Below are 14,640 nucleotides of genomic sequence, written 5' to 3' on the forward strand. Positions count from 1 at the left end.
TTTAATCACCTCCTGCAGTGTTCTCCAAAGTTACATATCAGCCCTTTAAAGAAAAAAAAGCTCAAATTGTCTTGGTGTGTTTTGCAAAGTAGGAAGCATCTATAAAATAATGTGGTATTACAATATATTGTTGTGCATGAGAGCTAGTTATGCAAGATGTCTGATTTTTCAGAGCCCAAAAAGACTTTTGGCCATAAAGCCAGCATTTTGGAGATTTAGCAAGAAAGGTGCTGGGTAATAAAGGCCAAGATTTCGCTCTTTGTCTAGGGCTTTAATCATTACTGCGAATTCCTTGAAAAGTGTCACAAAGCAGATGGAAACACTTAGAGCTAAAGAAAGCATAGTGAAACCTAAGCGTCTGATTCTCCTCTCACATACACTGGAGTAAATCAGGCCATGTCTACACGACAGAGTTAAGTTGACTCAAGTTATGCCAATGATCATAAACCGCTATAATTACATCGTTTGTGCAGGTTCATGCAACACTTCTTGTGTTGGTGGAACTTGTCCACAGTTGGTTCTCTAGCATCAACAGAGAAAGCTGTGAACTGTGGGTAGCTATCCTCCTGTGCAACTTGTGGGAATTGATCACAGTGCATCATGAGTGCAAGCTCACCGTCCCATGATGCAGTTTTCTCTGTCCCATCATTCCAGGAGCTTCTGACTACATTTCGTGCCATATTTCAACAGCCTCTGTAAATTGTGCGCCCACCATCTTTGCCTGAAAGTCTGGATCCTGCACCGCTCTCCAGTCTCGTGATAAGTGTTATGAACACAAGACAGCTGATCATGCAGTCTTTAAAGAGCTGTGACTCTAAACATGAATCCATGGTGCCTGCCCTGCTGTGTGCGATGGAAAGAAACAATTCCAGATTGCTTTTGGCATTCACGGAGTAGCTGCATACAGTGGACCATTGGTATTGGGCTTGGGAAACAAGCACTGAGTGGTGAGATTGCATCGTTATGCAGGTCTGGGATGATGAGCACTGGCTGCAGGACTTTTAGATGTGCAAAGCCACATTCATGGAAGTATGTGCGGAGCTCACCTCTGCCCTGCAGCATAAGGACACCAAAATAAGAGCTGCCCTCTCAGTGGAGAAGCATGTGGCAATTACTGTGTGGAAGCTGGTAACTCCAGACTGCTATGGGTTGGCTGTGAATCAGTTTGGAGCTGGGAAGTCCATCACAGCATTGTGACCACGAAAGTGTGCGGGGCCATTAATGGAATTGTGCTACAAAGGACTGACACTGGACAATGTGCGTGAAATATAGTGGAAGGCTTTGCGACAATGGGATTCCTTAACTCTGATGGGGTAAGAGATAGCACGCATATCCAAATTTTATCCTCAGACTATGTTGCAACAGAGTACATAATAGAAAGGCCTACTTTTCTATCGTATTGCAGGCATTGGTGGATCACTGTGGGTGTTTCACTGTTAGCAGCATGGGGAGGTCAGGAAGGTGCATGACACACTCATCTTCATGAACACTGGCCTGTATAGAAAGCTACAAGTAGACACTTTCTGTCCAGACCAGAAGATTGTGATGGGAGATGTTGAAATGCACATAGTGATCCTGGGAGACCCAGCCTCCCGTAGCTCATGAAACCTTATGCCAAAAATCTTGACAGCAGCAAGGAGCACTTGAACAAACAGGCTTAGCAGATGCCAAATAACCATTGAATGTGCGTTTTGCAGATTAACAGGTAGTTGGTGCTGCCTTTTTGGAAGATTAGACTTAAATGAGGACAATATTCCCATGGTAATAGCAGCCTGCTGTGCTCTGCCTAATATTTGTGAAGCTAAGGGGAAAAGCTTTCATAGGGTGGAGTGTTGAAGTGGATCGCCTGGCAGCTGATTTTGAGCAGCCAGATATTAGGGCTATTATAGGGTCTCAACAGGGGGGGAGGGGTTATTTGAATTGGGGAAGCTTTGAAGCAAAATTTTGACAATGAGCGCCAATAATGTGTCTTTCTGTAATGCATTCAGCTAGGCTTGTTTACGTGCTGCCTGGAAAGACCCTTGTAATGTTTGCTACCTGAATAGGAATTTTTCAGAGGGGTAGCCTTCTGGTTCGCCTCCTTATCTGATGGAGGTGCTCTGCTGGTGTGTAGGGGGCTCTTCTCAAGGGCACATCTGCAGAAGCACAAGAAACAATAAACAGACAGTATTGTGAGTGCACTTACAGCATTGAAACATAGTTAAATACACCTTTTTCTCACTCTTCCTTGGCAAGCACACAGCTCAGCGAGCACCCAAGATATGGTGAGTTCAGCCCAGGGTGGGGGGGAAGGGCAAGATGAGACAAAGGGTCTGGGTGGTTTCCAAAGGGAATCAGTACAAGTGCCTAGGGACACTACTGTAAATTCTGGCACCATTTTCCACAAGCGAGAGGGATGGAAGCTGATATCTCACTCCTGAGAGTAAGCAGGAATGCTAGGGTGTATCTTCTGCATGTGTGCAGTTTCAGACCGGATCCGTATGCTGTTTGCCTGTGTGCAGCTTTGGTTCCTGCAGAAGTAATTGCTGATTTGCACGAGAAAGTTTCCTGCAGAGGGGGAAGAAAGAAAGCAGTTTTGCCAAGGAACCTTTGGCAGAGGTTTGGCAAGTACCTCCAGAAAAGTTTCGTAGAGATCTCTCTGAAGGATTCCTGTGAAATCTCAGTGTGCATTAATAAACTTTTTCTACTAAACTACTACCCAGTTTGTAGCTGCATAGGGGAATGGGAAGCAGACACAAACAGTGCTAGTCTTGTAAATTTCTATCCCTTAACTCAGTTCTAACATATAACAAAACAAAAGGTCTTGTAAACTGTGCAGTATCAAATAAAAATGAGCACTTACTGGAGCTCCCCTCTCCTGTATCATGTGTACCAGAGCAGGAGTGCTGGGACTGGCTTGAATTCCTGGAGTCAAGAAGAGGTCCTGGCTCACCATGCTACCGGATGACCCTGTCGCCTGTCCCACATCCTCCAACTCCACTTCCTCATCCACCGCTGTGTCCTTAGGGTTGAGTCCACTGGCCAATGTCTCCAGCCCCCACGAAGTATCCACCCATGAAGGCTCTTGGGGGTGGAGGTGGGGTCGCAGCTGAGGATGGTGTCCAGCTTCTTGTAGAAGTGGTAGGTCTTCAGCACAGTGCCAGAGCAACGGTTTGCCTCCCTTGCCTTCTGGTATGCCTGCCTCAGATCCTTGATATTCTCACAGCACTGACATGTCCTGTTTGTGGGCTTTCTCCAACATACCACAAGCAATCTGCCCGTAGGTATCGAAGTTCCTATGGCTGGAGCAGAGCTGAGATTGCACAGCTTCCTCTCCCCACAGACCCAGCAGATCCAACAACTCTGGAATATTCCACATGGGAGCGCGTTTGCTGTGGGGAGCTGGCATGGACTGCCGGGAAAATGCGATGTGAGCTCTCCATACTGAGCAAACAGGAAGTGGAATTTCAAAAATTCCCAGGCCATTAAAAGGGAAGGGGTGGATGTCTGTGTGTGTGGCTGCAGGGCAGTGGTGTTCAGACTGCTGACCAGAGCAGTCAGGATGGGCATTGTGGAAGGAGGCCATTCATGGTGACATAAGCAAGTGCAACGTCTACACTGACACTACATCAATCTAACTGTTGCAAAAAGCTCTATGCCTCTCCTGGAAGTGGTTTTATTTTGTTGGCATAGCAGGAGAGCTAAATTGGTGGGAGGAGCATTGTAGTGTGTGTATCTCTGTTTTTTTTAGGAAAGCTGACTTTTGTGGGCAAAACTGTAGTGTAGACAAGGCCTTAGAAGTAACTCTGTCTAAGTCACTAGTGAATTGTCAGAGGAGAATCAAGTCCAAGGACTTTAAGCAGAAGTAAGTTGCTATCTAAAGCAGAATCTAAATACATGAAAATGAATTTTTAGGGCTATTTGTGTAAATACTCAGAGTAACTTCTTTTTACTGAAGATACATCATCTTCAGCAGTGAAAAATAATCTCTGCTGCCATTGTGACTACAACTGATTCTGAATTGCTTATTTTGTCAGTTTCAGTAGCTCCTTTCACTTTCAGATGCTCCTTACATTGAATCTTCTTCCTGATCAAGGAGAGGCTTGTGCCCTCTCACATTTCTCCAGAGAGATGCTTGCCGTGAAGCCTATCAGAATCAATATCATGTGACAGACCTGGGAGGCAAACTCCACAGCAGCAACTTACACAGCCAGCCAGGAGTCAAGGGCTGACAGCATAACAACTCGTTTTAGCAGCTAGATATTGTAATTGTTACCTAGAAAGGAAAGTTTAACAGGGAAATACCCTACATATTTGGGGGAGAAGTAAAAAGAAAGGCAAGATTATGTTGCTGAGTATACATACATGTTTAATGCTGAAACTATTCTGTGAACCATATATTTAGCATCCACAAATGATATGAAGTTAGGAGACTAGATACTGCTCTTTCAAACACGTGTAAATCCAAAAGAGCTTTGTTTAAGCCAGTGGGCTCAGTTTAGCCCTGCATATTCCTGTGCAATATGGGGTGCTGTGGCTGAGGGGGGCAGAATTATAGCCTCTTACAGAGAGGGTTATGGCTGTGGTATATGGTGCTATGCCCTAGCTTTTCATATACATGAAAAAGTACATTTTCTCATCATAAATATTCTGCTCTATGGTTAAACTGCAAACATCTGTGCCAGGAAACCTGGGTTCAGGTCTTATCTTAGCCATTGGCCATCTACATGAAATCTACATCTTTGTATTTTAGAGCCCAAAGGCAATTAAATCTGCAGCTAGAAACAAAAATACCCGTTTATTTCACTTGCTACATTTGGGAAACATCCAGTACAATCTATTTTATTCTCTCTAATTTTCTTAGAGAAGCATGAAAAAGCACTTGCAACAAATATAATGGGTTCTTCCAGCAATAAGAGTGTCCAAGTCACTTTTGTTGGAAAAGGTATTACTCTGTTTTCCCAATATCAGCTCATACTCTATGAAGTATCCAGAAAAACAGAATTTTCCTATAATAGATACTGTGGAGATTTCGTTAGTAAACAACCCCTATAATAATTAGATTAGGTGGAGACAACATCGTCCACTTTTTTATTCTATGTACTTCTACATCTATCATTTTAACAGATTTCTCTCCCAGTCATCTCAATCCCATGTCAGTTCAAAGCTTGGCTTGATAACATCCCCAGAAAATTCAAATAAGTGTCAAGATTTATGCCACAGCGCTGCACAATCGCTGGTTTATCAATTTAAACAATGGACTCCCTTATGCATGGAGGGAAACACTCAGTCCCAGCTAATCCAAACTAACAGATGTGTCTGTTATGGATGTACTATGGATATTACTAAGGGAATGTGCCTTCAGGAGGGACTCCAACTATCTTCAACTGTGTCAAAGAAGATTATGGAACCAGGATCATGTCATGATTATTATCAAATGATCATTATCAAGTGATCATGATGATTATGGAGCCATTATTAGGGCTGTCCAGAGGATAACAATTCTATTGAACAACAATAAAACCTTTCAAATGTTTTGGTGAAAATGGAATTATTGTGAAATGTCTGGTTTTTGGACCAAAACCTGAACTTTTAGATTAGGGAAGGATTTTGGGGGTTCAAGGCTCTCAGGTAAGAAAGATTCAGAGATGTTACATAACCTGGTGGCCTGAGATGTGGCAGACCCAATACTGAAGTCTCTGCTTTGCCTGATTCATAGCTATCTGGGATGAAAAATCTCTGCTCTGATTTAGGCAGAGAAAGTACTTGAATGTTAGGTCTTCCACATCCAAGACCAGTGCCCTAGCTACCAGGCAATGGAGAGTCAGTCTCTCACAGCTCACTAGAGTCCATAATTCATATATGTTGATTAAGAAAACTGATGTGGCCTGAAACTGCTAGATTGACTATGGAGGAAAAATATCTCTGCAGTTTGAAGAAAATTGATCAAACTGTTTTTGGGTTACAGGTGATTAAAAAATTACCTGGACTGTAAATTGTGACTAGCATCTAACATTTTAGGGTTTCTACAGCTCAGATCCAGCTTGATATTTTCCATAGAATTAAATTATTTTGTAAACTCATGTACTTGAGGAAATTAAGTTGTAAATAAGCCAAGCTATTTATGATTGCTGTAGCTACTCATACTGTTTATAGTATGCAAGACAAACAACTTGTCAGCTTTTAGAACATTGTGTAGAGGTGCAAAGTTATTCTACTGCCTCATCCTGACAAATTGATTGGATCTCATTATTGCCAGCTCAGAAAGAGAAAAACCTGAGTAGTTCTCTGTGGTGAAGTAACTAGAGGGGAAAAGATAGGAAGTCCTGTGGAAAACCTAGGAGTAAGCCAACTTGAGAGAAAGCTCAAGCAGTAAGTTCTGCTACAAGGCTTTGTTACAGAATAATGGCACCCATAAAGGGTGAGGTGGATTCCAGTTAGGAGTTCCATGTGTGGGGAAAGAGCTTGGACACCCCACCCAGGGATCATGAGGACAATGCCTTCAAATAGCTGGTTGCAGTTTAAAGAGCGTAAGGGTCTTTCCATAGATGGCGTATAACAAAGATTCCTTCTCTCAAATGGAAAAGAGCTGCAGTTTGTAGCTGTAAGATGAAGGGGAGAGTTTGGGGGCTGGAGATGTGTGCAATTCACTTAGTGATGATGTATGCCCATTTATTGCAGTGGATTTGTGTCAGGAGGGGAAGGCCCTAGAGCTTGGGCTACAGCCGAGCCTGAACATCTACACTGCAATTTTACAGCCCCGCAACCGAGTCCTGGGAGTCAGCTGACATGGGCCAACAGCAGGTGTTTAATTGCAATGTAGACATACCCATGCACGTCCATGTGAAGAAAAGCCCGCTTCAATCCCTGCTAAGGACTCGTGTGTTTAAATCTATGCAGCCACAGTTCATTACAAACTAGCACCGCTGTGGTAGGTATTATACAAACATCCTAACGGCTCATACAATCTTAAATCTCCCCACCAAAAAACAAACAAGCAAAAAACCCCCAAACTGAGTATAAATATTGTTTAAGCTTATTTCCTCACAAAAGCACAAACTCCAAAAGAGCCACAATCAAAATAACACCTAAAATATTATTTGCACTACAGTAGTACTTAGAGCACAGACCAGGCCGACGTCCCACTGTGGTAGGTATTATACAGACACAGTCTCCAAGCACGAGCCCCCTTTCATATGACTATTAGGCAATGCAATACAGAATAACACCCTTGTCAATGCACACTAACTTTCACTTCAATAATGCTATCACACTCGAAGTACATATTTAAGGACTGGAAAAAAAAATCACACATGGTTATAGCTAACAGTACCAATGAATCAAAAACTTAGACACTGCTAAACTTTACAAGGAACCTATTCCATAGATTTTACTAAAACCATATGTGTGTTCAAATCTCAGATTTGCTAGATGGTTATCAAAAAGTGTTAGACTCACCAAAAACAATTGTTAAGGGGCCACATGGAAACCATTAACTCAAACTAATTAACAGATTTACTAAAATTGATTTTAAGCTCAAAGATGAAATGCTGTAGGTTTGGAAAGGCGCACAATACATTATAAGCTGGGCTGATAGCACCGTTTATTAAGGTTGCCTGATATTTCCCATTATAAGCCATGTTTTCAGTTACTTATAACTTTTTCAAACTTTAACCTGCTGGGTGGAAGATATCCTTGTCTGGGTGTTTGCTTCAGGCTGAATTTTTTGGAAAATTTCAGCTAACACCTTTCAGCTATTTCCAAGAACTAGGTTAAGGGGAGGAAATATTATTTTGTCCATTAAAAAAATTCTGGAGATCTTTACTGTCAAAAGCTTAGCATCCCTATGCTTTGGAGTAGGGCCTTAAAATTTGGCAAGGAAAGAGGGTGAGAGGATCGCCTTTGTGTCAAGAATGTGACTTTTACTGTCCCCATGAAAATCTTCCTAAACGTGGCTACCTTATATGCCTTTTTTTAAAATTGCAGTTCACACATACCCAGTAGAGACTTTTATATTTTAACAGCTAAATTCTGCAAAGATTCCATCCACACTGGGAATGCTCTAGCCCAGGGCTGAACAAGAGACGTTCCCTGCAATTCAAATCTGACTGGGTCTGAGCACTGAAAATGAAAAAAAGACATAATGGACCCAGGCAGAGAAGGGCAAGAGTCAGACTGGAGAGATGGGGTGGGGTGAGGGGGGACATGGGGAGTAGAGACAAAGATCCTGAGGCTGGCAGTGGTGGTGAAGAGGGAAACTGGGACTGGGAAATGAAAGGGAGGAGGCAGACTGGCTGGGCAAGAAGGCCAAGGAGAGGAACAGGGAGAGGGGGAAAAAGGGGTTGGGAAAAGAGTGGGGATGGGGAATGCGGGTGGGAGGAGATAACTGAAGGGAGGCTAGGATGGCCCGGGGATGAGAGAAATGGCCCGGGGATGAGAGGTGGCCCGGAGATGGCCCGGGGATGAGAGGAATGAAGAAGAACTAGCACTGGGATGGGGATTCCAGAGGGAAGAGACTAGGACTTGCCGGGAAAGGAGTTTGTGACTGGAATGAGAAGCCAGAGAAGAGAAGACTGGGACTGGACAGGTAAAGAGAACAGGACTGGGATGAGGAGACAAGGAGGAGCGGGGGAATAGAAAGGCCTGGGACAGGACAGATTGGAGGGGATGGGGAAGATGAGTCTGTGCCCACTAGGAATCCCATTCAAAGCCAGAATAAAGTTTTCTGAGCTCACTATTCCTCTGTTGTCAGCAAAGAGATGAGAAACCCACTAGCAACATCACCCCCATCTGCCTATGTTCTGGTCCACATAGAGGACAACAACCTACTTCTGCTAACATTTATTTTATTAGCTCAAGTGGCAGAGGTATGTACAGTAGATCTAAAGGTTCCAACCCTGCTGATGACCCATGTGGATGTCATTATAGTGCCACATGATGGAATCTGTTTGCTTTTTTAAAAAATGCTTAGGTGTGTAGTAAACAAGGCAGGGGATTGCAGGAATCAAAAATATGATTTCATGGTTAAGGAAGCTGCTCTGGAGAATTAGATTCCTTCCCTGCCTCTGCCACAGGAGTTCTTATGGGATGCTGGGCAATCCACTTAAACCAAACTTTTCATACGTGGTCATTAATAGCCTATCCTTCATTTTCTGGGTGGCTGACTTGAGACCATATCGTCTGACTTGCAGAAGTGCTGAGCACTCACAGGAACTGATCTTTGAACATATAAAGTGCTCTAAAATGCCAAGTAATCTGAAAAATTAGGTCCTAGGCATCTCAAATTGGGCTCCCTAAATCAGTGGACACTTTCGACCTTAATCTCTCCATACCTCAGTTCCCCATTTGTAAAATGGGTGGGTATATCCACTCTCCTCACAAGGGTGAGGTGAAAAATAATCAATCATACATTTGTGAAGCACTCAGGATCGTGATGGGTGCCACAGAATAGCTTATGAGGAAATTCATAATTCTGTCTTCAGAGCTGGGTTTGAATAGTGTGCACTGTCAACCATATGGCATTTCCTAAGTTTAGTTTTAAGGCTGTAATTATAAAAAAGAAAGAGTTTGGACCCAGGCTTTAAGTGCAAATCTCAGTGCTACTTTAACTGTGGAGCCCTTATGATTGCCCTAATGTACATATGGAAAATATTGCAGTACATGCTTCAAAAATAACCTTAACCGTTCCTACCTACCACTACTATATCCATCCACTATCCATAGAACAAGAATATGCTTTTATCATAACTACAGAACAATTATAAGTCACTGGCTGAAAGAGAAAATCTTTTCATATGTCTTTTGCTCTCTTCCTTGGTTAACAGTGTACCAGCTTACTTGGACAAACAACATGTTGAGCTTTGCATCTTTTAAATCTACATGGATTGGGTAAAGGCAGATTTTTGGTCCAGAAAGTGGGTTCTCTGGCTCACACACTGGCATCAGAAATAGGGGACAGGAAGTGTGATTATTTTTCCTATCAGGTAAGTGGCTTTTCTCGGTGTGTCATGGAGAAAGCAGTCCCTATACTTGGTAGGTCACAAAGACTGCAGCTATACATCCTTTGTCTGCCAAGCCGGGCACAGCCTATCTGTATACTTGTAACAGGTAGAAGGGGTCAGGAATTTTTCAACAACATTTTTTTGTCACAAAATGATAAATTTGTGGAATCCTTGGGAAAGGGTTGGTCTTGATGTCAGGAATTGGTTTCTAAGGCCCAGTGTGCAATTTCTGGTCAAAATGAGAGCGAGAGATACAGACACAGACACACTCTAAAGGAGCCGATAGCTTGCTCTGCCTGAGTCTCTCTCAATATCTCCTCTTGAAGCCGCTCCCTTTTGTATAAATAAATATTCACTCAAGAAGGACTTAAGCTGGACTATACAGTCTGTCTGTCTGTCTGTCTCTCTCTCTCTGGCCCAATGAAGAGAAAGAGACAGGCTGATGCTAGGGCCTAGTGGCTAGGGGACACCACTGATTTGGAGCAGTGAGTTGTACTCGGGTCTCCCACATTCCAGGTGAGTGCCGTAACCAACAGGCTATTGGATATTCTGTGGTGGGTCTGTCTCCCTCTCTCTTCCCCTCCCTCCATAACAGTTTTCAAAAGGTCTTGGTTTTGTCCCAAAGCGGAGTGGGAATTTTTCTGAAATCTTGACGTTTTCTGCAGGATGGGTAAACCATTTCCCATCCATCTCTACTAACATGTCCAACAATGAGCTAGGATTTTGGTTACTCAGGTGTCTAATGGGAAACTGTTATTGAAGCGAACACCCAAGAAGATCAGCTCTTGAGATGGAACCAGGGAGGTTGAATGATGACCCAACCATGCTCCGCCAAGCCATCGTGGCTCTCATAGATTACACCCTTGGGCTCCGAGAGTGGCTGAATTAGACATTTGTCCAAATATCCAGCCAGAGAAATGTAATAACTCTGAATGTTTACTTTTCCTGTTCATGTCAGGGCATTGTTCTAATGATAGAAGACTTGGGTCAATCCTGAGCATTCCTTTTCTAGTGGAACTAAAGCTCTACAATACTCATCCTGCACTTCTTGGGGAAGGAGTTGGTGGGGGTGGGGGAAAGAGAAGGGAAGGAAAGGAGGGAGGGAGAAGAGAGAAAGATCAAGCATTCTGGTTTTTCTGGCAACTTAAGAGTATTTTGCTGCTATCCTAAAGGCTCCTGTGTATTTCAATTCCAGTGTATTTCTAGATTCAATTCACAGTGCTAACACAGCTATGAATTTAATAGTAAATTATATTTAAATTAAAATGATTCTCTTTCAGTCCAGCTTGCTTGTAGTTTAGCTTCTTGATTCAATCACCCCAGTAACACAGATTGCCTAGAGCTCTTGATGAAACTGCTTTAATTCCTTTTTTAAAGGTCATGTAAACATGTGTGCTTAGTGAATTAGATGCAAATTCAATTCCCTATGCACAATGCTTCCTAGTTAAGTTCCCTTCCTATTCTTCACATGCAAGCCTGCATTTGACAGCAGAATATTGACTTTTGTGCTATGGTCAAAGTCATGATTAAACAAAGAAAACAATTGGTATCTGCATTGTAAAGCATATTGGTGCAGAGAACTGGAACTGTATTTTTCCAAATGGTGCTCATTGTGTAAATTAACCAAAATATTTTCCAACAGGGCTATTCAGTGGTTTTCTTTTAATATAATTTTATTATGTACCGTGTTTTATGTTACTTTGACCTGAAGAACAAGCAACTGAAATACAACTATGCATGTATGGTTTTTATTGAAAGGATACAGAATCTAAGCATTGAATGCCCTTGTTAGCAAACAGGATAATGTAAGAAAACAAAAGATGGAATTAATTAATATCGGTTTTAAAATGAATTTGATCAAAAAGACTGATTTAACCTGAATCACAACCATTAAATAGTTCTGCCATTCACAGTGTCAACAAATACCCAAATGCATAATGATTTGTTTTATTATTAGCAAACATATGTACAGATAAAAAGCTCAATTCCGAAACTTTCACTCCCACAAATAGTTCTATTGACTTCAGTGGAACTGCTCAGGTAAATGTCATGCTGCTTATTTAAGAATGGGAAAAATCAAACTCACAGACAAATAAATGTGATAGTTTTATGGCATTTCTTTTCTCATTTTACTATTAGTAATTGTGTGTAATTCCCTTAATCCACTTGTTATCCATAGTAGCTTTTCCGAGCATTCAAAAATAGTGAAAAAGGCCCCAGAATATCATGAGATGGTCTTAAAAATAATGAGATTTTAAAAGTAATAAAGTCTGGATTGTTTGTTTTTACCTTCCGTGTTAGAACCTTTAGAATTCAGTTTCCAAGCTTTTCTCTGCAAACCTGAGGGCTAAAAAGTTTACTTTTCCTTAATGAAAACAGATTTTTTTAGGTAATAATTTGGGTTTTAAGAAAAAACACCAAATATCAAAAGAGCTGGCAGCACTGGTACTGTAGAGGCCCATAGGAGGTGAAATTAACAATAATTATTTCTACCAGCCATATCACTGTAGCTAAAACTCTTGCTTTGGAAACATCCATGATTCTAGTTTGAGTCTTGGACACTTCTGACTTGTCTCAAGATTTTACACTTTACTTCTAGTTAGTGCACACTGGGAAGGAAAAGGAAAATTTCCTTCTGGAATATGATTTCTTAAATGTTACGACTGACCACGTGTGAAAAAGGCACAGAAATGATGGACAAACAGCAATTTACCAGCAATAATACCAGCAATGGAAAAGGTACATAATGAACTGAAACATACAGACACATTAGAGCTGAATCTAGCCCACTGCATTTAACTCTGAGCAATTCATTTTTGAGAGGACAGATGTTATACCCCTCTTCAAGCAAAGATTATCTTAAAACACACTTCTGCTATGGTTGTTTAACACATAATGCTAAACCACCTAGTCAGACACTGTCATAGTTATGAGGCCAGCAGCACCTCTCCCTCTTTTCTGGTCTCACTGAGTGCACCCTTTTAATTGTTTATGCTCTTGCACTTACCTGTCTTGGGGTGGCATCTCATTATTTTCCCACTCTTACAACAAGACCAAAGTACTAAGACTCTGTGTACCAATCACTTACCACTGTGTAGATCTGACTCACTTTTGGGCATCTATGTTTCCTCCCTTTGGGAATGTGTGACCAGAGACCAACAGCTTCTTAAAAAAAAAAACCAAAAAAAACCAAAACCCACCAGTGTTTTTATTCAGCAGTTGGAACAAAGCATTGGGGGTGGGGGGAGAGGAATTTTAAAACAACAAGCCTACATGGATCTTAAGTCTCATCTAATGTAATGCCTCACTACAAGTTTGGCTTTCTTCTTCAGTTACGGAACAGAAAAGAACACGTTTATATTCTCACAAAGCCCAGATCTTCCTGTGTGTCTGAGGGTCTTGGTCTGGTTCTCTCTCTCTGACCCACCTCGTTCACATTTGTTTTGGTTCTTCCCAAGAAGAGAGGGCTAGGGCAATTAAGAGCATCCCCACAAGCCCCACATTTCCTTGTACTAATTAACCACACACACACACACACAATGTAGCAACACTTCCCCCTTTGGCTAGGCAAATAATTTGAGTCACTATTGTTTTTAATATCCACTTAGGTTGCAAGTTCTATAGGGCATGAACTGTGGCTTTGTCCAGTACTTGGCTCAATGTCAATACTTAAGAAATAAAATTATTACTACTGTATCAGTTTGAAGTTGCACTGCACATACATTCTTCTGAGAGTGAATATTTTATAAAATGTCAAAGTAAAGATGCCCAAACCAAAACCCCAGATCAGAACACCTCCACATTTTGGGGTGTTTAAAAATCTAAATTTAAATGATAATTTTACAACTTGCCACTATCTTTATAATAGGCTAGACTAAGCCAAAATTCTCCATGAAAATCCCAAACTTTGAATTTCAAAAATCCATATCAAGATCTAAGTTTTCTGGCTTGAGTCCATTGCTAATTAAAATGAAACTGAATCCATCAAAAGTTCACATGTCAATTGATGGGGATTATTTGTGTATATCTCATTATTATTTTTCTTTTAAAGAGAGATGTGATTCGTATATATCAAAAGTAAGAGTAAGCAATATACAAGAGGAAATTAGGAAAGTGAATGATTTCACATATATTTTAATTTTATGAATGGTGAGTTTATTCTGCTCAAAGCCTTCACTTGAGACACTTCTTTTTGCATAAGAAATCACCTAAGCCTAAGTAAAATATATTTCTAGTTGACAAGAAGTTTAGCTTGTTTACTGGGAATTGGATTCAACTGCATTGTTTAAGAAGCTAGGCATTATGGAACCATTTCAATCATATTTTTATTCCAAATTTGCCACTGGTTTACTAAACTAAGCTCCCCTGTTCTTCAGAGAAAGAAACCCTCATTTTATAAAAGATTACATACATAGTAACCCACATGATTTGAGATGCTATATTGAAACTTGTCTAGAAATTCTGCATATTTTATTCAGCACTTTGCTCACAGCTGAGTACATGAAAAGCACAGCAGTAATATAAAGGCAGAGATTACTAAAGATGTCTAGACTTGGAGAAACTATGACCTCAATTCGAACAATCCAGTATTTACTTTTCCTTTTTAAAGAGAAGTATATAGTACCTCATGATCTCAGTAAGCGAGGCAGTAGAGAACCAA

The sequence above is a fragment of the Emydura macquarii genome, unplaced genomic scaffold (assembly GCF_026122565.2).
Source record: "Emydura macquarii macquarii isolate MOO-44397 ecotype Brisbane River unplaced genomic scaffold, CSIRO-AGI_Emac_v2 contig_369, whole genome shotgun sequence".
Lineage (NCBI taxonomy): Eukaryota > Metazoa > Chordata > Testudines > Chelidae > Emydura > Emydura macquarii.